Source organism: Neolamprologus multifasciatus, chromosome 17 (genome assembly GCF_963576455.1).
Source record: "Neolamprologus multifasciatus chromosome 17, fNeoMul1.2, whole genome shotgun sequence".
NCBI classification, from domain to species: domain Eukaryota; kingdom Metazoa; phylum Chordata; class Actinopteri; order Cichliformes; family Cichlidae; genus Neolamprologus; species Neolamprologus multifasciatus.
Genome location: NC_140455.1, coordinates 1,773,770 through 1,800,399, shown reverse-complemented (window position 1 = coordinate 1,800,399; position 26,630 = coordinate 1,773,770). Strand labels below are relative to the sequence as shown.

The window sequence follows — 26,630 nt, the reverse complement described above, 5'->3', positions numbered from 1 at the left end:
CTTGTTGAACAATGTTGACCATCAAAGTGAAACGCAGGGCTCGCAAAATTTCAAAATCTCTGGTAGCCCTTCGGGCAGGCATTCTTCCATTTTTGGTAGCCCAAAATAAATTTAAGTAGCCCGAATAAAAAAAGCAAGCATTTTTTTTATGTTTTGTTTCCGTTACAATATTATACTTTAATATTGTTACAAGAGAAACAAAATTAATCTCTCACCTCCAAAATTAATAAAAAAAAATTGTTAAAATACAAATCACAACAACTGTATAAAAATTACAAACATCAACTCAAATACTTGGTTCAAATTGAACAGAAATTTCTATGAATTTGTAAGAACTGTGTAGGACATGAATCAGTCTGTGTCAGATCCTGAATTTGAAATTTCCACTGAAGTCACGGGTAAGAAGTAAGTGGAACCAAGATCTAGGCCATTTGCTTTTTGAAGTTTGCAAAGACTGCTAAATTTTGCCAGTGGTAGTTCACTCTTTGCAATATAGCACGCTGTTCTAAACAGCTTTTTCAGGAGTTCTTGTTGTGCTTGGTTTATTTTTAGTATGTTTTTTGCAATTGCTGTTTGTTCTGGGAAAGATACTGCAGACTGGGCAATAATGCATTTCTTGCATTTCTCATGGGTTCTAATGGGGGCCTTTCTTAAAATTACTGGTCCCAGTAACAAAGGCGCTTATGGACTCAGAAATCAAATGAAACTCACAACACACCTGGCAGAACATCATGTTATTTAGCTCATCATATTCCAGCCACAGGAATTCTTTTGTCCATGAAACCAAAAAAGCTGCGCTTTCTTTTTGCCTCATAGTCTTTAGGCTAGGTGACAAATCGTCAACATATTACGTTTTCGGCTACCCACCACATTCCTAAATGACGACCTCGGAAAAATGAGGAAATATGAGAACCGTATGGACTCAATCTACACATGTTCGCTCTTTTCCTTCAAATAGCTTAGAAACACGCTATTTAACATAATTTAAGTCCTGTTTAAGGTGAGGAAAAAGGTTATGGTTAGGGCTAGGGATAAGGTTAGGTTTAGAGCTGGAATACAGGGCTGGAACGTTGATTACCGTGGGAGCGTCATTGCACTGGATTTCAGCCATAACCCGCCGCGTACCATAAGAACGCCGAAAGTCTCCTTTCGCGTTCCTCAGGAACGCCGCGGGACGTGACAAAACGTCGCCATGTTACGCCTCGGGAGTGAGAACGGGCTCGATTTGTCATATCTTTTCCGTTTTGTGATCGGCTTTTCTTTGGCTGCTCCTTCTTCACCCTGACCTGTCTTATTTGGCTCAGCAGAACTAAAATACCAGCGTAAATCCTGCTGCTTTTACACACGTACTTACATAACGGTCAGCGATTATTTGCGCACTCAACCTCTCACATGTTTAAGCTTGCTGCCAGAGATTTCACTTGTCACGTTTGAATAGTAAGCTAATGAGTGATAAGACGATGTCAGAGGAATTGGTGCGCAATTAATCGTCACTCACCAATCAGTGCTGCTGCTCTCTACACACCGTTCGCGCGATCGCAAAATGAAAGTGAAAGCAAAAAGCAAGCGCAAATTCAAACGCGATTTCAATATGTCACATATTGACAGTGGCTCACTGATGCCAATGACATAATTACTCAGCTACATTGGCGAAAGAATACAAAAGCATAGACATATATTTTCCTTCCTATGATAGCCCGACGGGCAGGGGTGAGTTAGATTTTGGTAGCCCGACTGGAAAGATCGCTAGCCCGACGTCCCGGGGCTAGCGATTTTGCGAGCCCTGAAACGACTTCCAAACTCATAATATTGCATTATTATCAACCACTGAATGCAGCACAAATTGGATTTAGAACTGAAATATAATTTGTTTATTTCTTTTGTGTTTAGTAATTGTCAAATGGATTGTTTTCACTAATGTGCAACATATCTACATGTGCACATATGTAAATGATGTAAAGTCATTCAGATTTCAGCAGAAAGTTCACGTCATCATAAAAAGCAGCAAGACCAGAAATGGGGTGCAATCCTGTTATCTCTGCATGAGCAGTAAGGGATATGCTCTATAACTGACAAAGTGAGCTACATAATGAATGTTGATTATTGTAGGCCTCTGAGTCTGTGCTGTATCTTTTACTGTGGACCAAGTTCAGGATGGTCTCTGCACAGAAAGAAGTCATAGAGCAGTCAGGAGGTGCAAGCATTTAAAAGTTTCAATAATTAAAAAGAAACTGTAACAACATGTTGTTATTTGAAACATGACTTACAGTTTTTCTCCATTGGTTTGGCTCATTTCTTGAAACAGAAATTACATTCTCAAAATAACATGGACAAACCTCCAAACCTCTTGGCAAATGTTCACAACAGAATGGCATTTCTCATTCATTTTATCAAATGGCAAATGCCTTAGTACATGTCTCAATTGTCTCAGTGCATCTTTGCAAATGATTAAGTACAAGTAGCCTACAGTTACACAGTTAGCCCACATTTAGCACATTTTCCAAATGAATAGATCTTGTAGATCTAAACTGATTAGTTGATTCTCAGTCTAATGATCATTCTCTCCAAAACATGTCAGCATGATTTCATTGTATAAGTACTCGCATGCACAACCGTCTGTTCAATTGTCAAAATTGGTCAAGAACATAATACCATGAATACCAAATATGAATTTCTTTGAATATTTGATAAATTGATGACAGTCATTGACAGTCAGGTGAAACTAGGTGTCACACACAGGTGTGTTCCATGATTGTGTGCTGCCAAACACAGATATATAGAGCTTGACCAGAGCCAGTCCGATCTCTGAACATGGATAGACAAGGCCAAGCAAACGGACAAGGGGAAGTTCTTCCTCAAGGAAGAGGAGGAAGAAGAAGAAGAAGAGGAGGACTGAGAATGCGTGGTGGAGGAATAGGGGGAAGAGGAGCGCGAAGACACTGTGCTGTCCCGAATGAAATTCGGGCCACGATTATAGACCATGTTATAAACCATGGCCCCACAATGGCAGAGGCAGGTCGTCGAGTTCAGCCTAATGTGCCTCGCTCTACAGTCTCCTCCATCATCCAAACCTTTCGCAGGGAAAACAGGTATGTACTCTATGTAATCTATGATGGAATTATATGTTGTATAGGACAGGGCACTGTGCGTGAGGCAAAAAATGTATAACTTACTGTAGAGATTTTGTGTGCACCTTCCTACAGTGGTAGGTCTATACTAGCAGGTGGAGAGGACTAGTGGAATGTTTTGATACTAAATATGACAAGAAGTATATTGTACAAATTACTGTAAACTATGGAATTACATAATTTATACAGTTTAGAGTAGTATTCCAGTCACTGTGCAGCGGGAGAATGAGTACAGCGACCACTGAATAAGTCCTTGTTTTTTGATTTTGTGTTCATACAATTTACTACTGTAATGTACATTTTCTTTTTACATATGTATGAAACTTTCTTTTGCATGTGAATAAAAAATGGTTATCATTTCCTTGGTAGTGTGAGTGCAGTCTGTGATGTCAAACCTTGGAGGCTACTCTTTTCTGTGGTATATTGTTGGTCCTCTGCCATAGTGACAAAACATCTAAACATTTTGTATGGCAGTACTCACACAATGCCAAAGGGATGATGCATTTTGGGGGCACTGACTATTCAGATTAGAAAGAAATGTAGTTTTGACACATGAGTGAACTGTTTTAGGGGAGATATGAGCTTTTGCAGGTGGACCATGTTGTTGTGATCAACCATCCAGGTTTATTTTGACAAAAGCACCAAGAATGATGAGAATGTCCGATCTGTGTCGAGAAATGAGCCAAAGCTATTGAGAAGGATCTTTGCTATTTTGGAGACACTGACTGTTTAAATGAGAAAGAGATTTAGATTGAAGCCTGAGTGAACAGTTTTGGAAGAGATATGAGCTTTTGCAGGTGAGCTATAGTGTTGTGCTAAACTGTAAGAGTGTTTTGCCAAATGATCTTAAAGTTTTGAGAATGTAATTTCTGTTTAAAGAAATGAGCCAAACCAATGGAGAAAGACTGTAAAATAATCCTTGATATATTTGTGTTCAGTAGTTGTGGCACTGAATCCTTAACAGTGACAGGGCTTGAACTACAGAGGGAAGCACTTGACATCACAGTGGATGTGTCTCAGCAGTTTCACAGTATTTTCTGTGGCACTGATTTTGTTCTCGCATGGGTGAATTTAACATGCGTATGTTGCTGATAGCTGTTTCATGCATTATGTATGCTCAATGCACAGTATGTTGGCATGTGATGAGGGTATCCCCTGAGTGCGGGGCCGGATCTTGTGAAGAAGCAAGCTGTCAGCATTAACAATGACTGCGTGAGTGCACCTGTGTGTCATTGTGTCGGGACTGCATCCAAAGGGATTTACTTAGATCTAGTTTGTAGCTGTGAGGGTTAACCTGACACTTGTTGTAGGTGAGGTGGACTGTATTATCCCAGTGCATTCAGGCTGATTGACAGATTCCTGCACATCTAATGGCAGATAACAGGATTAGCACAACAGCTGGATTCCTAAGAGGGGCCACGGTGCCGCGGGTGGGGTTTCAGATACGGGTGCTCACTCATGACTGGTGGAGGCTTGTGCTAGCACATGATGGAATATGAGCTCAGTGTTGCATTTATTCTGTCTAAGCCTCGTGTGTTAAATCGTGCAAGTTATATCCTCTGGGTGCTGCTGGTAAGTGGTAAAATTCATGAGAAGAGAAAAAAAAAACAGAGACAGAGTTATTCCCACTGTGGTCAGCTTATTTAATTTACACATGGAACGTGGAGTTGTCAAACAGATTTGTAGTCTGCATCAAGCTCTCCTCTTATTAAACACCATTTGTCTGTGTGATGTGTTATTTGACGATATCCAACAATAACTTGTGAAGCGAAGTGAATTAACTGAAGCAGTAGCTTGTCTTGTAAATGTGATCATCCTGACAGAATTCCATTAAAGTGGGAATGAGATGTGTTCATAAGGGCCGAACTGAGAGATGAGCAGTAGTACTCATGGATGATCACTTGCATTTCTTAGTCCTACTCACCAAAGCAGTAGTATTGCTTTATTTTGTCTGGTTTGCCAAGTGTCCAGCTAAACATTTAACTCTAACATCCATGGCACATACTCATTATTAACTTGGGTTAAGCAGAAAGTGCTGATAAGGGTTACTTTAAAATGATCGATGCCCCATGATCGGAAGGTCAAGGGTTCGAATCCACTGAACGGTTACTCTGAGGTACACCTGAGCAAAATACTGTCCCTACACACTGCTCCCCGAGTGCCCAGTGGCTGCCCACTGCCTCACTGAGTGAATGGGTTAAATGCAGAGAGGAATTTCCCCCTGGGCATAAAGTATACATTATTATTATTAATAGAAGTGCTTTTTGCAGTTGCAAGTGAGATGCAACAAGAAGTGGTCTTTGCACAAACATGTTTTCAGTGGTCGTTCCTGGGATGAAGGTGGGTAGTGTGACTCATAAAATCAGCCAGAATAAGGTGACATCATAACTAATGAGGAATGATTACATGTATGAGACTTCCTGAAAGTTGCTGAATCCCTACACAAAAATATAACGTGTTAAAAATGGATGGAAACATTAAGAAATGCATCGGATCCGTGTGGCGGGAGCTGTGTGTCAACATATCGATGGAGTATTTGTGGTATACCATTAGTTTCTGCTCTATTTCAAACCTTAAGTGCTTGTTTACTAGACGGAAATATATGGCTTTGTCTTGGTTTCATGTATAGCAAAGGTAATTATACATGCAGTATGTGCGAGTAAACTGTTGATAGTACAGTTTGCAGGATTTTGCGATGCTTGCATAAAAAAGCAAAGGAGAATATTGTGCTTTACCAGGATGAAGAGCTGAATTGAGATGTGCACAAAGGGATAAAAGGAAGGAGGATTAAGATGTAGCCAGAAAGACTGAGACATTGTAATATGTCAAAATCCTTCAACAGTGGAAAAGTGTTTGTACAGGCTAGACCAAAAGATGGGAGCGAATTCTCAGTTTGACAGCTTTTGGTCACTTTTTTCTCTTCCCTAGGGCGGTTCCTGTGGTCACTCCTCTCATTTTGGAGGGCCCCATTGCGTTATTGGATGAGGCCTCAAGGTCACAACAAACAAGGCCCGCATACAACCACATAATAAGCATTTTCTCCACAACATGGCCGATTGATCACAGAGACCAGAACTTGGCCTTGGATGAAAACACCCTCTTTGGCCCTTCAGAAAAACATGGTGTCTGGAAGAAAGCGATGTTTTTCATCTCTAATTCTGGCGTTATTTATGGGCGTCTTGGCTGAGGGCTAGTGTGGTTTTGTTCCAGTCAATCTGACAAGATGATTCTGTGGATTGTTTCTGCACAGGACAGCACCAAAGAGGAGAATTAAGTACTACAAAAGTGTATTAATAAATAAAAATCCAAGAAATGTCAGCTGAGAACAGTCTGAGGGATTTGCTGAATAAAGAAAGCAAATGTTTCATTTGTCTGATTCTGTTCTTATTTTTAGTTAAGGTTGAGAGATACAGACCAGAATGGGCATTCAGTGGGTGACTATGCAGCCCACAGTGAGTCTGTATTGTTTGACAGAAATCTGTCCGTTTCTCTGTGGCTATAAAACACAACGAGCTGAGGTCCATCCAGATTTTAAAAGGTATCAGTGCCAGTATTACACTTGAGTTAATAATATCAAATAAAAAGATCTATTTCAAAAATGGCAAGCTTAAGAGTCCAGTGAAACATTTTTAGGTGGAGGAGATATTGAGATAAACATGTGATCAAGAGTAGTTTTAACATTTGTATATTAGATTACATTTTTTTAACATGTGGTTCAGGATACGTTGGTAAAGGATTGCATTTGATTTATTCTGTTTGACCTGTACTGAGCATTATTCAGGCTTCCTTGGGCTCCTGTGTTTTGGGTTCAGATCAAGGTTATTATCGTTAACGAAAACTAACGAAATAACGAAAACTAGAAGTGAAAAAACATTTTCGTTAACGGAAATAAAAATAAAAACAAAAAAAGGAAAACTAACTAAAACTATAATGAGTGTTCACTAAACTAACTAAAATTAACTGAATTTATAGTAAAAATGTGTTTAGTTTTCATTGATGTGTGCGTGTCATACAAGAGTCAAGGGTGAAAATGAAGTTTAGTTTCCAGATTTTTTTCTTGCTGTGTCTCATTATGCCAGCAGGTGGCAGCACGTTAGTCGAGTCGTCTGTGTTGCTGCTCCGTCCACGCGCAGAATCATGTCAGGAAAAGTCGGGAGAAAGCGCCAGAGTCCAATTTGGGATTACTTTGAATATGACTGTGTTTTGGATAAAGCAAGTGTCTTGTAGTGGAAACAGACAAATTATGAGGGACATTTCTAAAGGGAAAAAATCCCACAAACCTTAAAGTGCACTTGAAAAGCTCACACAAGAAGGCTAACCTAGCTTAGCTTGAGAAGGTAAGGGAGCACACTCAACCCTCATCCCCAGAAAACAGAAGCTAACCCCAGGCAAGGCAGCGTGATGCATCCCGAGACAACAGGACGGGGATATCTACACAACTGTGTGAGTCAATTACCTTCAAAAAGTTTATCAATTCACTTGAACCAAAATTACGAACACCCGGTGCTGCGAGAGTTAATAGTCTCATTGGGGCCAAGATATACATTTTATAGTTGCCTGGTATCAATGGTTGTTCATCTGCCTTTATTTATTTATTTAAAGAACCCATAGGTGGGAATGTGAGTTGTCTGTCTCTGCGTGTTAGCCCTGCGACAGACAGGCGACCTGTCCAGGGTGCAGTATGGTAGCTGGAATAGCAACATACCCAAGGATGAGCAGAATGACTGATATGATGAAACTGGGATTTTGTTACACTTAATTATTGCAAACACAACTAAAACTATAACTGAAACTAATCAAAACTAAACTGAAACTAAGGATTTTCAAAAAATAAAAACTAAACTAAACTAGCAAACAATTGGTAAAAACTAATTAAAACTGATATAAAATTGAAAATCTGAAGTCAAAACTAAATAAAAATAAAAACTAATGAAAATTTCAAAACTATTAAAACCCTGGTTCAAATCATATTGGTCATCGATTGCCTATTAGCTATCTAACGTTAACGCATTTTTTAAAATTAAAATTACTCTTTTACTTTTTTAAAAAACTATTGTGAAGCATTTTAAATGTCATTTGTGTATTGGCCACCTAAAGTGGTGACTTTAAGAACATAGTGTATACTGGTATTTAGATTTAATTTCAGTGTGGATTGAGATAGAAAAAGTCGGCAGTGGAAAAAAAAAACTTGCTATGAATGTAGTGAAAAACCTTTTTTACAGTTTGCAATTTTATTTGCGCGTCTGCATTTCTATACATGTTTATTTAGGACACAATTTCAGAAAGCCTGTTTTGCGAGAAATATGTTTGGCTCTTGCAACAGCATTGCAACATTTTGCGGCTGTGGTAACTCCAAAGTAGATTTAGCCTATATATTATATTATGGAAAACTACTTATTGAAATATTATACAGAATAAATCTTTTTATTTAATGTATGCAGTTGTTGTTTTTAATATTTAAAACAATAGTTAAAACTAGTTTACACCACACAGTTGCTATGTCTGATGTGATGTTAGAGATGTACCTTTGCTTACACACTCACATGTCCTTCCTCCAAATTTTCAATCATTTAAATTGAATAGGCTTACTTCAATTAATTGTAATTTTAAAAATAAGTGGTTATTCTTGTTTTATGTGCTTCACTTTCTGCCATGTTGAAGTTGTAAAAGGTTTTGGACTCTTTACAGCATAGGTGTCAAACTCTGGCCCGCGAAGCCATATTAAATTACTATTAGAGCTGGCCTACTGGTATTATACAGCTAATATATTAATTGTTTAGTATTAAACTTTGCTTGTTCCATATTCAGTTTTTCAGCAAAACTTGTTTGAGTCCATAAGAAAAGATTCATTCTCATATTTGGAGGAAGATTTTTTTTCAATAAATATTCACATTAGCCTGCAACTTTGTTCCAGATTTGAATGTTGGCCCACTGTGTATGTGAGTTTGACACCCCTGCTTTACAGTATATAAAAAAGTCAAATAGTTTAAGTCACTTTTTCTGTCTCCTGACAGGATGGTAAACAGACTGATTCCTATATAGAGCTTTTCTACTCTCCTGGAGTTCTCAAAGGGCTTTCACATTCACCAGCACTGTTTTCAATTACTATTATTATTATTATTAATATACTATTAGAGCAATTTGGGGGTAGTTTCTTGCCTAAGGATATTTGGTATGCCTACGGGGAGTCAGGGATTGAACCACCAACCTGCCAATCAGTAGATGACCTGCTCTACCTCCTGAGCTACACCCACCCCAGTGCATTGCACTGGTAAAGCATAGATTAGATACTACTGTAATAAGTGAAAACACAACACCAAGTAATAGTACAGCTGTTATGATTTCTATGTGGAAATCATTGAGAAGAATGAATGAAATGTGATCCAGTGCAAACTCCAGCAGGTAAAGTAAAACAGACAAAGAAAGCCACAACTATGCACTGTCATTAAAAATAAATTTTCTTTGAATACCCATACTAACGAGCCAAAACCTGCTTTTGGATTTCCTCTGTTATGCAAAGTGCGGATAAAGCAGTGTGTTGCAACTTCAGAAGCTGATGGCTAAACTGTTTTAAACTGACTGCAAATGAATGCAGTGTAACTTACCCAAAGGCAAGAAAAGTGCCACTTAAGATATGTTTGATTAGACAAAATTGCACAAGAAAACAGCTCTCCTTTGTAGTATTTTTCTGATGGAAAAGTACACATCTAAATAAATATGAATGATGCTTTCAAGTTTCATTGTTTTTACTGAAAACAGAGCTGTTGGAATACAGATAACCTATCAATTTAAGGGGTAACTTTCTCTGTAATGGCAACTTGCTGATATTTTTTAATTGTAACAGATTTAAGAACTATTTAAGACAAAGTTATCAGTAGAGATTAAACAAGTGTGCGGCACCAATTTTTTTCTTTGTGTTATTCATATACAGCTGCTGTTTGGAAGCCATTAGCTGTTATTTTTCAGTTGGTGACTGGAGACAATTACAGATGTTTCATAACGAGTGGATATCTAGGGCAAGACTTGCTGTTCAGTCAGGCACATTTTCAAAAACTAAAAGTTATGGTCAGTGGTTTCAACATTGCATTTCACTAATTTCTCTCTTCACGCCTGTTTACCTGTATGCTACCAAAGCCTGTTCGAAGGTGATTCATCACCAGAGAAAAAACCCAAACCCTTTGGGATGTTACAGTTTTAGAGAATTTGTTTAAAATACCTCGTTTCACACTGCAGAGCATTTTGGTCTGATACTGGACTAAACTGAAGTTTCTTTTTTCTAGTCTCTGTTTTCCTTTTCTGATGTTATGATGACAGCCTTCTGCAGGTCATTTATAGCTGCAAATGATGAAGGGAATCTGCTACAATGGAAACGAGTAAATCCCAGATCTGTGCACTGAAGACCATAATCAAAGACTGCTGGTTCTCACTTCCACTAGTCTGACAGGTAGCCAACGGCAATAGTTTGGTGTGTGTGTGGTAACTGCTCAGTCCCAGAGATTACACGTAGTTATTCAGCCTAAGTTGAACCACTTCACTCTAACACAGCGTGCCAGTTGGCTTGATGTTGTGCCTCAATCCAGTGAGAATGGTCCCTCAGACATTAGAACATCTGGCTTTATTTTAGTGCTCACGCATTTCACAAGAAGTAAGAGGGTTGAAGCTCGAAAAGAAACCGCTGCTACATAATGCTGACAGCACAGGTAGGGTGGAATTTTAAACCTGAGCATGATTAAATGTCATTTCCCTGGTTTCTTGCTTATCACTCTTTCTTAAAGGCGGACACTTCTAGAAGTGTATTTTTGAAATGAGGGAAAACTGGAAACAAATCTTTGTGATAAAGTAGGAGACAGCGGAGATGGGAAAATGTATGAAATCAGAAATGGGGAGATGTTAGGTTTGAACTCAGCTTTATCTTTATTATCAAATTGTTTCCGCAACAGATGTGCTTTATGGCATCCAAACGATCCGTTTTTGAACTGATAACAGGCAGCTGCCATATGGGAAACAGATCCTCTGTCAGGTTTCTTTGTGCTGTTCCCAGGTCAGTAACTTCTATGCAGATACCAGACCGCAGTGCTTCACAGACTGTAAAACGAGAAACACAGGAGGAAGAGCGTATTTTTGGAGCTTTCCAACAGTGACTTCTGAGGTCCTGTGGATCCACACTGTGGGCGCCCTGCTGCGAGGATCATTGTGGGAATGGTTTCAATTTTTTGAAGCCTTGTTTGATGGGATTTAATGGATTACCTTTCCGATAAAGGTGGAACACTGATTGTTAACCGCATCAGAGGGAGCACAGCGGGGAATGAGTTTAACAGAATTGAGATTGTCCGCTTTAATTTAACAGATGTACACCTTTCACGGCACTGAAGGAGGGCCAGTTCTAATGAATCAAGACGCATTAAGCCTGCACTGTGTCACAACTCTTACACAATAACACAAAATGTTGTCAGTCTTCTCTTGCTTCCCTTAACGAAACAGTTAAGTTCTTCGTGACCTATTTCAACTGCTTTCTCAGCAGCAACATCTGAAAAACACAATGCTTGGGAGTGTTACAAACCAACCACATGTGGTGACAATAACAAAATAATCTCTGCTCAACAACCACAGCACTGCATTATTCATCAGCTTCAGAGCTAAATGTGAGCTGAATTGTCAAATTCACCACAATCCAAACTTGACAGCCTTTCATTAAACACAACAGTTCATTTATCCAGTCTGTTTAAGAAACGTACAAAGTAGTCTTTCCAGAAAAATTTGCCTTTCCAATTTCCAGTGGCAAATATCTGTTACGGTGTAGGCGTCTTTGACAGTAATGTAAAGATAATGGCTCTGAGGAAATGTAAAATCTGCCTCACAGATAACGAGGATGCGCACAAATGAGTTTCATTCGCTGTATCATTACTGCAGTGTGTTGTTGGGTTATATTAGATATGTAAAGAGTTCGTGTTCCTGTTTGCCAGAAGAAACAAAAGTGAGCAAATAGGCCATGAAATGACCACCGTTAGAGGCAGAGCTCGTACTTCTACAATGAGATAGACTCCAGGGTGTCCTTATGCTTGCATAGAGCTGATGTTCACTGAAAGAACACAAGTTACGTCTTCACAAAAGGCTGCGTACCCTATAGCAGGATATTGAACCCCTTGTTGGTTTGTGAAAGTGTCAGCCAGGTGCCCAGGAGGTACATGTTATTACCCGAAGGAACGAGGTCAAAAACCAGCAGCATCTTGCACACAAGTTCTCAGAAATGTTACCAGGTTGCTGATTATCATTGATTTACTGACCCTTTGCTCAAAGAGAGCGCACTGTCACTTTTAATCTAGCACTTTTACTCTGCAGCACTGAAGGTAAATCAGTCCTCCTAGCAGAGAGCACACAGGGTTTTGTGTCCCCTCCACGAACCTCCGTGTGGCTTCACTCACCAGCTTCTGCATCGCTGAAAATTGTTTTCGGTCGATAGTAGAAAAGTCTGACTGCAGTGATTTTTATTTATTAAATTTTTGAGGTAAGGTTACACACTTGACGCCGTCTCTTTAGTTCTTTGTCATGCATATCCTGAGGTTAGCTGAGGTGCTGGTGAAGCATATGGGTGGGAGACAGACGGTGTTGACAGTGACCCACTTTCCGGCATGCTCTCCTGTTGTCAGTAACAGACCTGCAGTCAGTTGGAAGAGTGAATAGAGCTTACCTGTTGCCAGAGAGACTGGTGACTGACACTTGCCAGGCTAGCACAGATGGTTTTGGTGCATTTTAGAGAAACGTGTGTGTAACTTTTTCTGTACAAATGTATTTTTTCTCAGTTATCAGCACCTATTGGGTCAGGGCTAGCTCAGTAGGTAGAGTTGTTGCCCTATGATTGGAAGGTCGGGGCTTTGAATCCACAGAACGGCTACCCTGAGGTACCCCTGATCAAGCTACCGTCCCTGCACACTGCTCCCCGGACGCTGCATTGGTGGCTGCCCACTGCTTCACTGGGTGAATGGGTTAAATGCAGAGAGCTAATCTCCCTATGGGGACATGCACATTACATTATTCAGTGATCTGGAGGTAAAAAAAAAAACACCTACAGTTTGTGCCAAAGCCTGGTTTAAATCTGATATGACTTTTTGTCTTAGAGTTTGTGTCACAGCAGGACTAAACGGACTCACGCACAGGCTCTAGGTCTTGAAAGCACAAGAGTCTTTATTACGATACACCAGGTGATTATTTACAAAAGTGAGGGGAAAGCCGGGCTCCGGGGGTCCATACACGAACGGGAAAGACGTCGAAAGTCACACACACACACACTCCGTCCACTCCTCACGTTCCTCTTCACACTCCAATCACTCAGGTAACACAGGGGTTGGTCCAGGGAATCTGTACACAGAGACACGAAGGGATTATAAGGCAAATCGCTGTGAAAACACTCTAGAAGTAACTGAGCTGGGGTTACACTGACGAGGGTTGGCAACGGCGACGAGAAACACAGAGCTGCCATCCTATAAAGGAGCTGGAACACTCGTGATGAGCCACAGGTGCGTGATTGCGACCAGGTGCGTGGGTAAAGGGCAGGAGCCCACAGGTGAGCTCCGCCCAGGCAGAGGGAGGAGGGAAAGAGGGGAAGGGAGAGAGCAGGAACAAAAAAAGAATATAAAAACATATGTAGCCATACTGAGCCGACCGGGTAGGCACAGGGACCCTGACAGTTTGTACAATATAAAAGACAGAGCATGAGGTTAATTTTCCCATCATCTCATGATACAGTAGGGCACAGTCATGTACAATTTACAGAAGTCATGGAGAACCAAGAGCTCCTTTTGGAGGAACAACATCAGCGAGGTAAATCTGTAAAATGCTGCACTGAGCACCCTTTTTCTTGAAGGTGGTTCTTTGGGTTAGGAATGGCAGAACTGCTGTTTAACATCACGCAACAATTGCGTTTCATTGAATTCATTTAGAACATGTTTGGTAACTGCTGGAGATACAAAGATTATTTGTAATACAGACAACGTTTTCTTTTTCAAATCGTCTGGTTATCCTTTGATAACCAGACGATTACTCACAGCTGATGCATTTTTAAATCCTCAGATATTCTGTCTTCTTTCGTTCATGTCTAAACTGTGAAAATGTGACCATGCATCGTGTACTCTGTAGCACCAGAGAGGAGAATGCAAAGAACTATTCCTTAATGAATAACAAGTATCTTTTGCTCGTTTAAAAGAAGCAGGAAGTGTTGCATGTTTGACTGTTCATGTTTTCAAAGGTATATTTGACTTCTTTCTTTGATCACGACTTGGTTTATAACGCATGCTTTTTGACTTTTTCGGTAGTTTATTTTTTCACTTCAGCTAAACAGACACTGATGTATTGATGCAGACAACATATCATAACACTATCACGAGTTAGAGTTCAACTGTAATGATTTCCTGAAAAGTTTCCACACACTGATGCGTGTTTAGATGTCAGTAGTTGGTCACGGCTGCAGTGATCTTTTTCCCCTCTGCAGTCCAGCTAAAAGTCCAGATGAGAAGCCAAGATTTGGAGTGGCAGGGCACCTCATTAGCCTTCTCCTCCAGGTGTCCGGCGTGTCACCTGAGCTTTGGCAGAGACACAGAGAGACACTTGACTTCTCTGCAAGGACAAACACAAAGAGAAAAAGAGAAAAGAAAGGGAAGTGAAGGAAAAAATACAAAAAATACACACTAGATAAGTAAACAAACCTTGAAAAGCAGCAGCTTGAGTCGCAAAATTCGATCTGATTTGCTCAGTTTTTAATTTTTCAAGTTTAGTAAATACATGTAGGGGATGAAAATAGTTATTTGCCTGAGAACAGAGAACAGAAAAGCTGATTGTGTAACCTTTTCCTTCTAAGTCTGTCGAATTAGAATTAAACCACCTTCTCTAAACAAAAACTGTCATCTGAGAACTAAAGAATGTGTGTGTCCATGCGATGGACTTGTTCTTTTGCCAAAACCTATTGTGATTTTCTGGTGTTCATACTGTAGCCGTTAGGAACAAACAATTCTGAATCTAGACACATTGTTTGCTTTTGTTGATCATGAGTAGCAGCTGCTATTCCAACATCTGTCTCTACACGAATCTTGTTTATGGGGATAATTTCCTGTCTTTGTTTTGGGTACATTTCTCGCTGGTAACACTTTACTCTAGAGTTCAGTGAAGGAGCACAGCAGTTGATCAAGAGTATAGACTATTTCCAGATCCAATCTTGAGAGATTTGGTTTAATTTTAGCAAAGGAGTTTGTGTTAGCTTTCAAGGGGCCTGGGACATTTTCAAAATGTTTGATGTGATTTGAATGAATAAACAATAAGAAACACACAAAGAGGATTTACAGACATTCTGACAACAACTAGATGGAAAGAAAGATGGTTTAAAAACTCCCACATGAAATCATCATGAAAGTGGACAGATAAAGCTGGCAAGACAGCTGAAAAGAATCACAACAATAAGGCAAGAAAGTAAAAGTAAATACAAAGCACATGAGAAAATAAAACAGGAAACCACATTAAACCCAGCAACAGGGACTAGACAACAAGGAAACACTAAGTAGACTAGACCAGATCACGAGTGAAGAAGCAGAACAACAATACTAACAGAACCCAGACTGCAAGAAATCAAAGAAGTGCTTTGATTTAAAGTGGTTCTGAAATGAAAAAGAAGAGGAATCCTGGTCTTGCATTTTTTATTCTCTGTCAGTTCTTAACTGCATCTTTATACATGTAGACTTGTTTTTTTTTTCCACTTTCTTTCTTGTCTCCTCATAATCCTTGGACAGTTTCATTCAACCTCTGATTAATTTAATTGATTTGAGGCTTTTGCATCCTTCCTTAATCATGAAACCTTAATCAGAACTAAGATCTAAATGTAAGGTTAGTGTCCCATATAGACCAGAAGTTTCCAGAAAGCCAAGTAGACAAACTGGCCAACCACAGCAGAAATCTTTGTCTGGTATCTGGTGAAAATTTCACACCCTAGAGGAGGCAGCCTGACAGCAGTGAAAATTGCAGTGGCACACCTTTGCAATTTCACACAGATCCCTCGACTGTAGAGATGTTAATCCTCTCTCTGTGTAATCCGAGGCTGCACTCCTCACTCTTCTAGTGGAGAGACACACTCACACCCAGACACACACACGTACCAATGTCTCTGTTTCAGCTCGTTCGGTCACTCTCATAACCTGTTGAAAATTACCGACTCTCTCCTCTGCGCTTGTTCTTACTTTACACATTCAACCTTCTGTGTCCTTTGCATTTCTCCATACTTAAACTCGGTGATGAGATTTGGAGCTTAATTACATTTAAAAAGGCCACCAAGGTGCACAGGGACTGTGTGTTCAGACTATTAATACAAGTCGGTCATGCTCAAGTTCATTGAATGTTCCACCTGACTTTCATGTCATAATGTGAGTGTGTAGACTTTCATAGTGACCACTTAATATATTCCAGGTTAGAAGCTGTCATCTGTGTTCATAAATTAAGTCCTGGGGTTGTCTGTCCCATGCACCAGATACATTTCCAGGCATGCCGTCTATCCTAATGTTTGCAAATGGCATTTGTGTACAGACGGGCTTGTTGAAACAAACAATTGCATTACGAAACTCTTGGCAAGTATTTTTAACATTTTTTATTTCATGGACCCTGACCCCATCCAGCTACTCACACTGTGCCAGCTGATGAATTTTTTAGAAAATATGAATTGGAAAAAAACTTTGATTTTGGGGGGTGTACTAAACCTAAGTGGTGGGAAGTAAAACTTTATTATCACTCATTTATGGTTTTATCTCAAACTTTTCTGAGGCTTTGTCAGAACAAATGCTTCACCAAGAATTACCATCGATCTTTCTCCGCGGGTTTGTTCTGCTGTAATAACTGGGGATGTAGCCTTTTCCCTTTTCCCTTGCTTTTTCTTTGCGCTATATGAATTCTTTATCATCGTAGAAGAAAAATACTGAAAATTTCAGTTGTTTCAAGGAGTTAGGAAGTTTCAGACACCCGTAGATTACCAACCCTGTGATTCATCGTTAACTGTATCCCATCCTACAGGTACGTTTTTATTGCATTAGGCAAGTATGACAAGTGTTGATTTGGATTTGATTCTCTTTGCAAGAACAAATTGCAGCCGTTGTTTGCTTTTGGGATTGGTTGGTAAGAAAAATGATGACAAGTGCTGGCATTAAACCGTTCTGTCAGCCTCTGCCTCTCTGACTGTTAGGGCAAGGAAATAACAGATCAAAAAATGGGGGATTTGATGTGTTGTGCTTGTCTCGAACATCCATCAGTGTGAAGAGTGAGCTCAACTATGCGATGTGGCATCCTGTCAACAGGTTAGAGTCTGCGGACAAAGAGCTGGTGAGAGATGCGGTGTCACCTTGGCAGCAGAGCACAGTATTATTTGTGCAGCAGCCTCAGCAAGCATTTCTTCCTCTTCTTTGTACGCAGTTCGACAACAATCTTTTCATAGCTACCAGCTTTACTTTAACTCATATAAAGTTCTCCTCAGTTTGCAGTACAAGCTACCACGTATGTAAAGCCACGAGAAGAACTGCAACTGTCATGTAAAAAATGAAGTAGACATTGTAAATTGTTTGGTATTTACTGAAGCAAATGTTTGCTCTAATTTGGTGATGCTCTCAAATGATTAAAATCAGAATCAGGGTGACTGATTAGATGCCCTCGACTAGAACATCCAGCGACAGGTGAAATAAGACTTATTTAAACAAAACAAATAGTGGAGAGTTATGAGTATGTGTATGTTGAGTTCCAGTTTATCACTTTCTGGAGTTACCGTCTGTCAAAGAAACTGTCGACAACTTTCTGTCGTTCTTATTTTTTTAATCACTGTAGTTGGTTTCTATTTTATCACCAATGAAATTGTGGAGACTCTGAAAGTTGGCGTAGCAAAAAGTCATGAGGAGTGCCCCACTGTTCCTGCATCTTTAATCTTTAACTTTAACTTTTCACCATCTAAAAAGTCATTCTTGATCCCTTTTCTGTAATCTTGCAGTTTTATTTTTTATTATTTTCTCATATATTCAGCAAAAATCCCCCCCCACCACTCTTGTTTCCTGCTGTTTATAGGATGACTGGAAGGCTTCAGTGAAGCAGCTTCTGTCCACAAAAATGTCTCTAAAATGCTGCTTTGTATTATCAGAGATGTATGCTGAGACAGAAAGTCAATAAACTGCTAAAGTAAAGCTTAAAGGTCACAGAAAGTAGTTTTCATGCTGGGATAAGTAACGTGGTGTTTCCAGCAGTACTGGCCTCCTGCTTTTGGTTTGATTGACGTGTAATATGTACAGGAGTATTTCTTGGATACCTAGGATATAATTTCAGTGTGCTCTATATAAAAGAAAGAGCTTTTGAATGATTACTCTAAGTCACCTAACTGACTTGGTGGTAGGGATGGGTATCGTTTAGGTTTTATCCAATACCAGTGCCAAACCGGTGCTATTGAAATGGTGCCGGTGCTTAAACAATGGAAAAAACACAAACTTTGTCCAAAAACCTCTCATGTTTAACTGTTTTCCACTTTTTCTTTGGTCATTTTAGCCTTTTTGTCCAGGGTGAAGGGAGTATCTGCCATCAAACAAGAAGACAGCCGCATGTAGCTATGATGATGTTTGCTAGTTCACCTTACATGCATTAATGTAATAACGTGGTTAGCCTACTCAACGTAAATTACACACGAACAACATTAAGCTACTCACGCAGAGAAGAACGGCTGCTGCTGCATCATCATCCTCATCATTTCTGCTACACTGGCAGGGCTAGGGGCCAGGACTCTCCTCTTCGGGTTTTTGGGGGATGTTGCTAACTCCGGGTCCAATAACAGGCAACTCACTGCAGTAGATGTGCTCGGTGTGAGGTCTCGCAGCAAGCTATCAAATACGGTGCATTTCTCGGCTTTTAAAAAAACGCTATGCGTCGCCAGGTGTTTCATCAGATTTGAGGTGTTACCTCCTTTGACAGTATCACAGTATCAGCTTAAAGCACTTGTTGCAGCTGCTGAGTTTGCATCTTTTGCTGTGAAGTACAGCCAGACTTTTGACCGCTTCGCCTTGGGCATTTTTAATCTGTAGCTCTGCTCTAAAAGAACGTACGTACCTGGACCCGCCTACTATCCTCGGAAACGTAAAATGATTGGCTAGAATCTAAAGTGTATCATTCCATACCAGTTGGTGGCGGTAATGCACCTTTCAGTTGTTTGCCAACCGCCAATACAAATGTAAGGAAGAAGAAAGTGTATCACAGCTCAGGAAAAAAAAGCACCGAAATAAAGCACCGAAATGTGCGCTGCTTTTCGGTCTGGTTACTACCGTTTATGTCAGAACCGGTGCCATGATGGCCCATCCCTATTTGGTGGACTGACATTTCAAGACCCCAAAGGAAAAAAAGGTACATAAACATAAAAAATTACACCTTTAGCCTTTTTGAGATACTGCGACTGAGTGGATACACATTATTTTCATTCATTCATGTATTCTTAAATTGTCCATATTGAATTTTAATAATGGGAAGGCAGTCACAGATCAGTAGTGGGTGTAAACTTAACTCTGAGATCTTTAATCTGGAAAAGTTGACCTTTTCTTTTAGCTTACAAAAAAGCAAATTCTATATAACCTGGAACAAAAGGGTCATATTTTTGTCCTGTTTGTAAGATTCCTTCCAATATTTCACACGCCATTAATCCTGATGAGAATAGCTAATAGTTAAATATAAGCCGGATTCAGTGAACAGTCTCAGATGACTGCTAGCAAGTTTTGTTGAGTTGTGAGAGTGTTGGATTTGATGACTGCAGTGCGGAGTGAATAAGTGGTCTTAGGCAAGGGGAGAGTTAGAGAGTTAATGCTGATTCCAGGGCAGTAGGAACAGCGCTGAGTCTTTTCAGTATTCTGGGTTGTGTGACTTTTTGTGGAGGTGAGTGAGAGCTCAGGAGGACAACACGGGTGCCAGGTGGGTATCCAGAGGTTGCACGGCCACGCAGGTGAAGAGCGGACAGACTGTGAGAAGGTGAGTTCCTTCTTTAGCGGTGCTGATAGTGTCCACAGCCCAGAGGTGAGTAGCGACTCGAACAAAGAGGTTTCCAGTCAGGGAACCAGGCAGACTGCAGAGTGGAGATGAGGCAAACCCTAACTGTCTGAACTGTGGCACCACGCCACAGTTGATTGATTGCTTTGTGCCAAACAGGTTGAAGAACAGAGAAAAGGGGGAAAAGGAGGAAAGAAAAACAGAACTCAGCCTCAGCACATTTAAGCATGGCAGTAATAGAAATATAATTGCCCAGGTTCTAGTGTATATAGTTACTTTTATAATAATGTGAGATGGACATGCATGGGACAAGCACACGAACAGAATGATGTGTAGGTCTGTGTTGCAAACAGATGGGTAGACAGAACTGATTGTCTTACCTCTTCTAGTCTGCAGGCATGTATACACAAAGATGAGGACATGTGTTATTATTGTTAATATTTTGGAAAACTGTCCTTTCCAGATATAAAATTTATCAAAGAAAACACTAAAAAAACAGCCTTCTAATCACATCGGTGCTTCACAATCACATTTCCTCTGCGTGTCCTGATGTAGCTGCTAATTCTGAATCTTGGAAGTCTCACAAAATGAACAGTTCCCTTTAAATTCCTCAGCGTTAGAAATGCCTCGCAGTTAAGTGTCATAATTATGTAATTTAAACGTCTCTTAATTCCTCTCCGTTCATAATCAATTTTACGCCGTGACTAATAGAGGAACTGAAAGTTTGAAAATCTCTGCCTCCCACGTGAAGATGTGCTACGGTGCAAACAAAGACAGAAAAAGAAAGTTCATCGAAGATGAAGCTGCCGTATGCTTCTATTGATCGGCTGATCTTTGCTGCTGTGAATGTGCTCGTTTGCCAGAGAAGTGGGAGGAAAGCTGTAGCTAACACATTTGTAAGAGCTGAGAATTATTATATTGCACAACCACCTTTCCCAACACAACTTCAGCTGTGCTACCACTGTGCACACATAAAATGCAGTATATAGTTCAATAAGGGTCCTTTTAAAATGATACTCGTGGAGGGCTGTTGTCCATGGAGGACCCAAATATTTATTATTTGAACTGTACAAAAATTATTGGAGATTATGTATCGGAATTTCAAGAGCAGGACCACGCCTCCAAACACACTCCTTCTGGTTGTCATCTATATAGGTTCCCCCAGTTCTGCAAGGTGTTCATTCTCGTTTACGTGCCCCTCCCTCCCTCCTTGTTCTCAATTCTTTAACTTCTTCACTCCTGTTTAGTACACCGGGATCTGCCAGCCCGGGAACCGTCGCCAGTGCCCTTCGAGGCCTTCCCTAAACCGCAGCTGAATTCATGTCCAAGTAGGGATGCACCGATACCGGTATCGGGAATCGGCCTCGATACCACATTTTCTAAAGTACTTGTACTCGTTAAAAGTCCCCCGATACCGGGGACCGATACCACGGTCTGAGACCTGTCTATGTTTGAGCGGCATGTAACGGGTTAATCACAGGCGCCGAGTATTTTGCAACTGTTTATGATACATTAGATTAAATTAAATTATATTTACATTATTACAGAATTAACCAAAATTAACTTTATATCTGTATATCAGACTCTGGAGTAAAAAGGAATCTTTAAGCTTTAAAAAAATAGTGACTTTATTTATATTGTGAAACATATTGATTTGAACTGATATGAAAAAAATGACTGTGAAAGAGTTTTTTCCATATTGTGCAGCCCAAGTGGAGAAAATTGCATAGCAGTTGCAACAGCTAGCACCAAGAGAGGTGACAGTAAATGTTTAAAATGGCTCTAAAATGTGAATGCAAGGGAAAAAGTCTGTTTCATGATAATATGTGAATTTTCTTCATAATCACACTCTTTTATTGCAATAAGTTCTCTTTCTTTGACTCTTTGGCCTTTTTTCATTAAAAATACAACAAAATCAATAATGCAAACACTTTATAAAGCCTAAATAAATATTTTAGTCGCCTTGTTAGTCAATCTGATTAATGAAAAAACAAAACAAGAAACATCAAGATGAACAGCGGACAATGAGCTTTAAGTGTGACTTTCCTCCTAATTATTTGGGTGACACTTTAAGATTCCAAGTGGGAACAAACACTTGAGAGAGGCTGTGAGGCTTTGTCGTGAATGATTTCACTGATAAATGAGGGAAACTGTTTTCGCTCTGCTTGTACTTTCCCACTTAACACAGGTAATTAATTGTACTTTAAAATGTGCAGTGCAAACAACAAAAAAACGCAAAGTTTACCATTGTCACTGTCAAAGTTGGTGGTGACTGACGCTGATGTATGCAGTGCTGAGCTCTACAGCTCTATAATCTGTTTAGAAGAATGAAAGTTTGGAAGTAAAGTTGTTTCTCACAGACGTTTCTGCCATTTGTGTATTTGGCATGTGTGGAAAACAGTGTTGGATCAAAATAATTCTTACTTCTATTCAATTCAATTCAATTCAATTTTATTTATATAGCGCCAAATCACAACAAAAGTCGCCTCAAGGCGCTTCATAGATACAGAGAAAAACCCAACAATCATATGACCCCCTATAAGCAAGCACTTTGGCGACAGTGGGAAGGAAAAACTCCCTTTTAACAGGAAGAAACCTCCAGCAGAACCAGGCTCAGGGAGGGGCGGGGCCATCTGCTGTGATTGGTTGGGGTGAGAGAAGGAAAACAGGATAAAGACATGCTGTGGAAGAGAGACTGAGGTTAATAACAGATATGAGTCAATGCAGAGAGGTCTGTTAACACATAGTGAGTGAGAAAGGTGACTGGAAAGGAAAAACTCAATGCATTATGGGAATCCCCCGGCAGCCTACATCTATTGCAGCATAACTAAGGGAGGATTCAGGGTCACCTGGTCCAGCCCTAACTATATGCTTTAGCAAAAAGGAAAGTTTTAAGCCTAATCTTAAAAGTAGAGATAGTGTCTGTCTCCCGAATCCAAACTGGAAGCTGGTTCTACAATCATTCTACAAGCATGTATGGTAAATAAAAGGGAAACATGGAGTATGAATAGAAAAATGAAATGAGCACTGGACAAAGCACTGGGGATGGTCAGTAAGTCAATAACTGGGGAATCAAAGTAATAAATATGAAGTTCTTTGAAAGTAACAGATCTTTGAAGTAAAAGTTTTATTTCCCTTTCCATCCCTTAGATGTTGGGTGTATAGTAAGGGTGGCTCCAACATGGAAATCAGTGAATGAGCCCTGACAGTGTGGCTCACAGAGGTGCTGAGGTGGCACTGTGCCTAATTCATGGGCAGTCAGCCAGGCAAATGAATTTGTGGATAGGTTGTCAATCAGGTTATTTCCACAGTCTGGGGCCCTGGAGTAGGGTTTCACTGTGCTTATCCTCGTCTTGCCCTTAAATCACACTTGACACTTGTTCAGTCCAGTTACCATCCAGTGCTGGTAGCTGGTGCACCGCTGTGTCCCCTACGCTTGTGAATCAACATCCTGTTGAGTTTGCTCTCCGCTACATTCTTCTGGCCACACCGAAGGGCTCACTCACTTTGCATAATGAGTGCTGATTTGTAGAGAGGCAAATAGTCAATCCTTGTAAGTCATTGCTTTTCTAGCGTTGGGGAAATGAGAACAAGCCTTTTTTCTTCCATTATACACACACACCTGCCTAACTGGCTTTCATATTAATCAGGGAAAATATCTAATGCTGAACTGACTGGCATGAAATGGTCTTTAACAGAGGGCCACGGAAATCTGGCATAAATCTAGACGACTCTTTGGTCATTCTGTGTTTGGATTTAATAAGTCTATTGTGAAATCTCCACAAATAAACATGTTTTGGTTTGATTTTGTAAATGTTTTATCCACCAAGTCCCAGAATGTTTCCATATTTGAAACGGGTGTTCTGTACAACTCACAATGACATTTCTCTGTTTTGCCATGCAAATTTCTGTTTATACAGTCTAGTATGTTGTCCGCCCCTGCTGTCATTTCCACCATCACTTATATTTGTGCTTTTTGTCCACAAACATACACTCCCTCCATTCTTATTCTTCCTGTTCATATGATTGAGTTAATATCCGTCCACTTGTTTCTGCTGTGTGTTGTTTGGTTCCTGACCCAGTAGTTTGTGTTGGCCTGGAATTGTTCTGTATTTCTGGAATGAGATCTAAGAGAGTTTTTTATTTCCTGAGTTTGCTGAGTTCTCTGCTCCTTGTTTAGTTTTAGTTCCCTTTCATGCCTAGTCTGTCTCAGTCTTCCCTGTCCTCTAACGTCTAGCTTCCTGAGTTATTTCTGTCTCCCTGTGAAATCTGTCTTGTCTCTGTGTTTATTTGCACCATGTCTCTGTGTGTCCATCTGGTTTCTCTGCTCTTTTGCCCGCGTTCTCTGTCTTCCTTGTGCGGTCTCTGTCTGTTTCCTGTTTATTTTGATAGTCTTTGTTTCTGTGCCTTGTGTTCAGCTTTGCTTCCCTTGTCTCATTATGTCTACTTTGTTCCAGCTCTGTTGCCTGTCATCCGTCCTCTCGTTATCCTGTGTATTTCAGTCTTCAGTTTGTCTCAGTTCCTTGTCATGTCCTCATTGGTCCCTCCTTGTGTGTGCACGCACACCCTCTTAGCTTAGTCATGTAAGTTCTGGTTTCCAGTCAGACTGCACAAAGCTGTGTAACTTCCGAATCTGTCTCTGAGTCTGTATTTGGGTCTGCTAACTGCTAGCCACACACTCACACATGACAGAAAGGGCATTTGGTGATTCTTGCAATCTGTTTCCTAATGTCACTGGGCAATGACCTTTTCAGTTTTGTTTGCAGTTAGTCTCCTGACACAGAATCCTCAAATTCAAGCAGTAATAAATTGTCTTGCTTTTTAAGAAGATTTGTAGTAAAACCACCTGTGACATGTATGAAGATTGGAAATGAGGAAGAATATGCAAAAATTTTAGTTAACTTAGTTTGTATTTCAAGTATTTTAATTAACTTTGAGTAGTATGATCTGTCCCAGATCATCCCAGATACCAGGTAGCAATCCATTGATCAATACGGTGTCACAGTTGGATAGAGTACCCATGTATCCTAAGTTTGAAATATTTTTACCAAAATCCTAATATAAAGATGGAAATGAGCATCACAGTATAACCCATTGGTTATTTAGGTCCTGCCATGAAAACTCAAACGTTCGTTTGCCATCTTCACTATTTAAATTGCACAAGTCAAGTGTGGGGTGGATTTGTCTCAGACCTCAGGAACACTACATGATGTCAGTCATGAATCATAATCTAGGCCCTGCTTTATCCTCCATTATGACGCTAATGGGGACTATAATTTAGAAAATGAATGCCATGTTGTATTGAATATGACAAAATCTATTTTCCATTAATGCAGCAAGGCATTGTGTTACTAATGGCGGGATGGAAAGCAGAAATGGTCACTTTTCGATCGCAAATTTGAGAAATAACAAACCCCCCAAAGTGTTTGAGTTGGGCGTGTATATTGATGAGGCTTTACTATCAGTGTCATTTTGTATGGGAGAAGAAGTAGGTCCACACAGTTTGCCTTTCAGTGTAACAGTTTTGTTTTCCATATCTGATAGAAATGGATTTTAATGTGACACGTGTGCAATCTTCACTGCCAAGAATATGCTGTATTTGCAAATTGCAATCATCATGACAACATGGCACCAATGAAAAAAAGACATTGGTTCCATGAACATTGATGTCACATTTACTCCAAAAGTGGAAGTGATTTTCCACGGTGCTGATGGTTTTTTCTCTCCTTTCCCAGTTTAGCTAATCTCTGTAGACCCATAGAGATTAGGTAAACTAATGACATTTCCAAAGCTGTTTTACCACATATCTGTATCCACTTACTCAAAACTACAGGGTGGGCCATTTATATGGATACACCGTAACAACATGGGAATGGTTGGTGATATTAAAGTCCTGTTTGTGGCACATTAGTATATGTGAGGGGGCAAACTCCTCAAGATGGGTGGTGACCATGGTGACCATTTACAAGTCGGCCATCTTGGATACAACTTTTGTTTTTTCAATAGGAAGAGGGCCATGTGACACATCAAACTTATTGGTAATGCCACAAGAAAAATAATGGTGTGTTTGGTTTCAACGTAACTTTATTCTGTCATGAGTTATTTACGTTATTTATTTAAGTTTCCGACCACTCATAAAATGTGTTCAATGTGCTGCCCATTTTGTTGGATTGTCAATGCAACCCTCTTCTCCCACTCTTCACACACTGATAGCAACACCGCAGGAGAAATGCCAACACAGGCATCCAGTATCCGTAGTTTCAGGTGCTGCACATCTTGTATCTTCACATCATAGACAATTGCCTTCAGATGACCCCAAAGATAAAAGATTCCCATTTTATTACGGTGTATCCATATAAATGGCCCACCCTGTATAATGAAGGTGAATGTCTTTCATGGTATTAAAAATAAAATTCATTGGATACAGAAGAATACTTAGTTGTATATTGGCTTGTTTTAGGTTTTCTCTTTCCCCTT

The 26,630-nt window shown here is 40.0% G+C and overlaps 2 long non-coding RNA genes across 2 annotated transcripts in view; both read left to right on the top strand.

Annotated features, from left to right (window-relative positions):
• The window catches only part of LOC146498675 (uncharacterized), a 245,408-nt gene that overhangs the window by 203,525 nt on the left and 15,253 nt on the right, over positions 1-26,630 (top strand). The gene's annotated exons all lie outside the window — the stretch shown is intronic.
• On the top strand, positions 4,271-14,807 carry LOC146498676 (uncharacterized). Its single transcript, XR_014870258.1, has 2 exons — positions 4,271-5,475; positions 5,525-14,807. It is a non-coding gene; the product is annotated as an uncharacterized LOC146498676 (long non-coding RNA).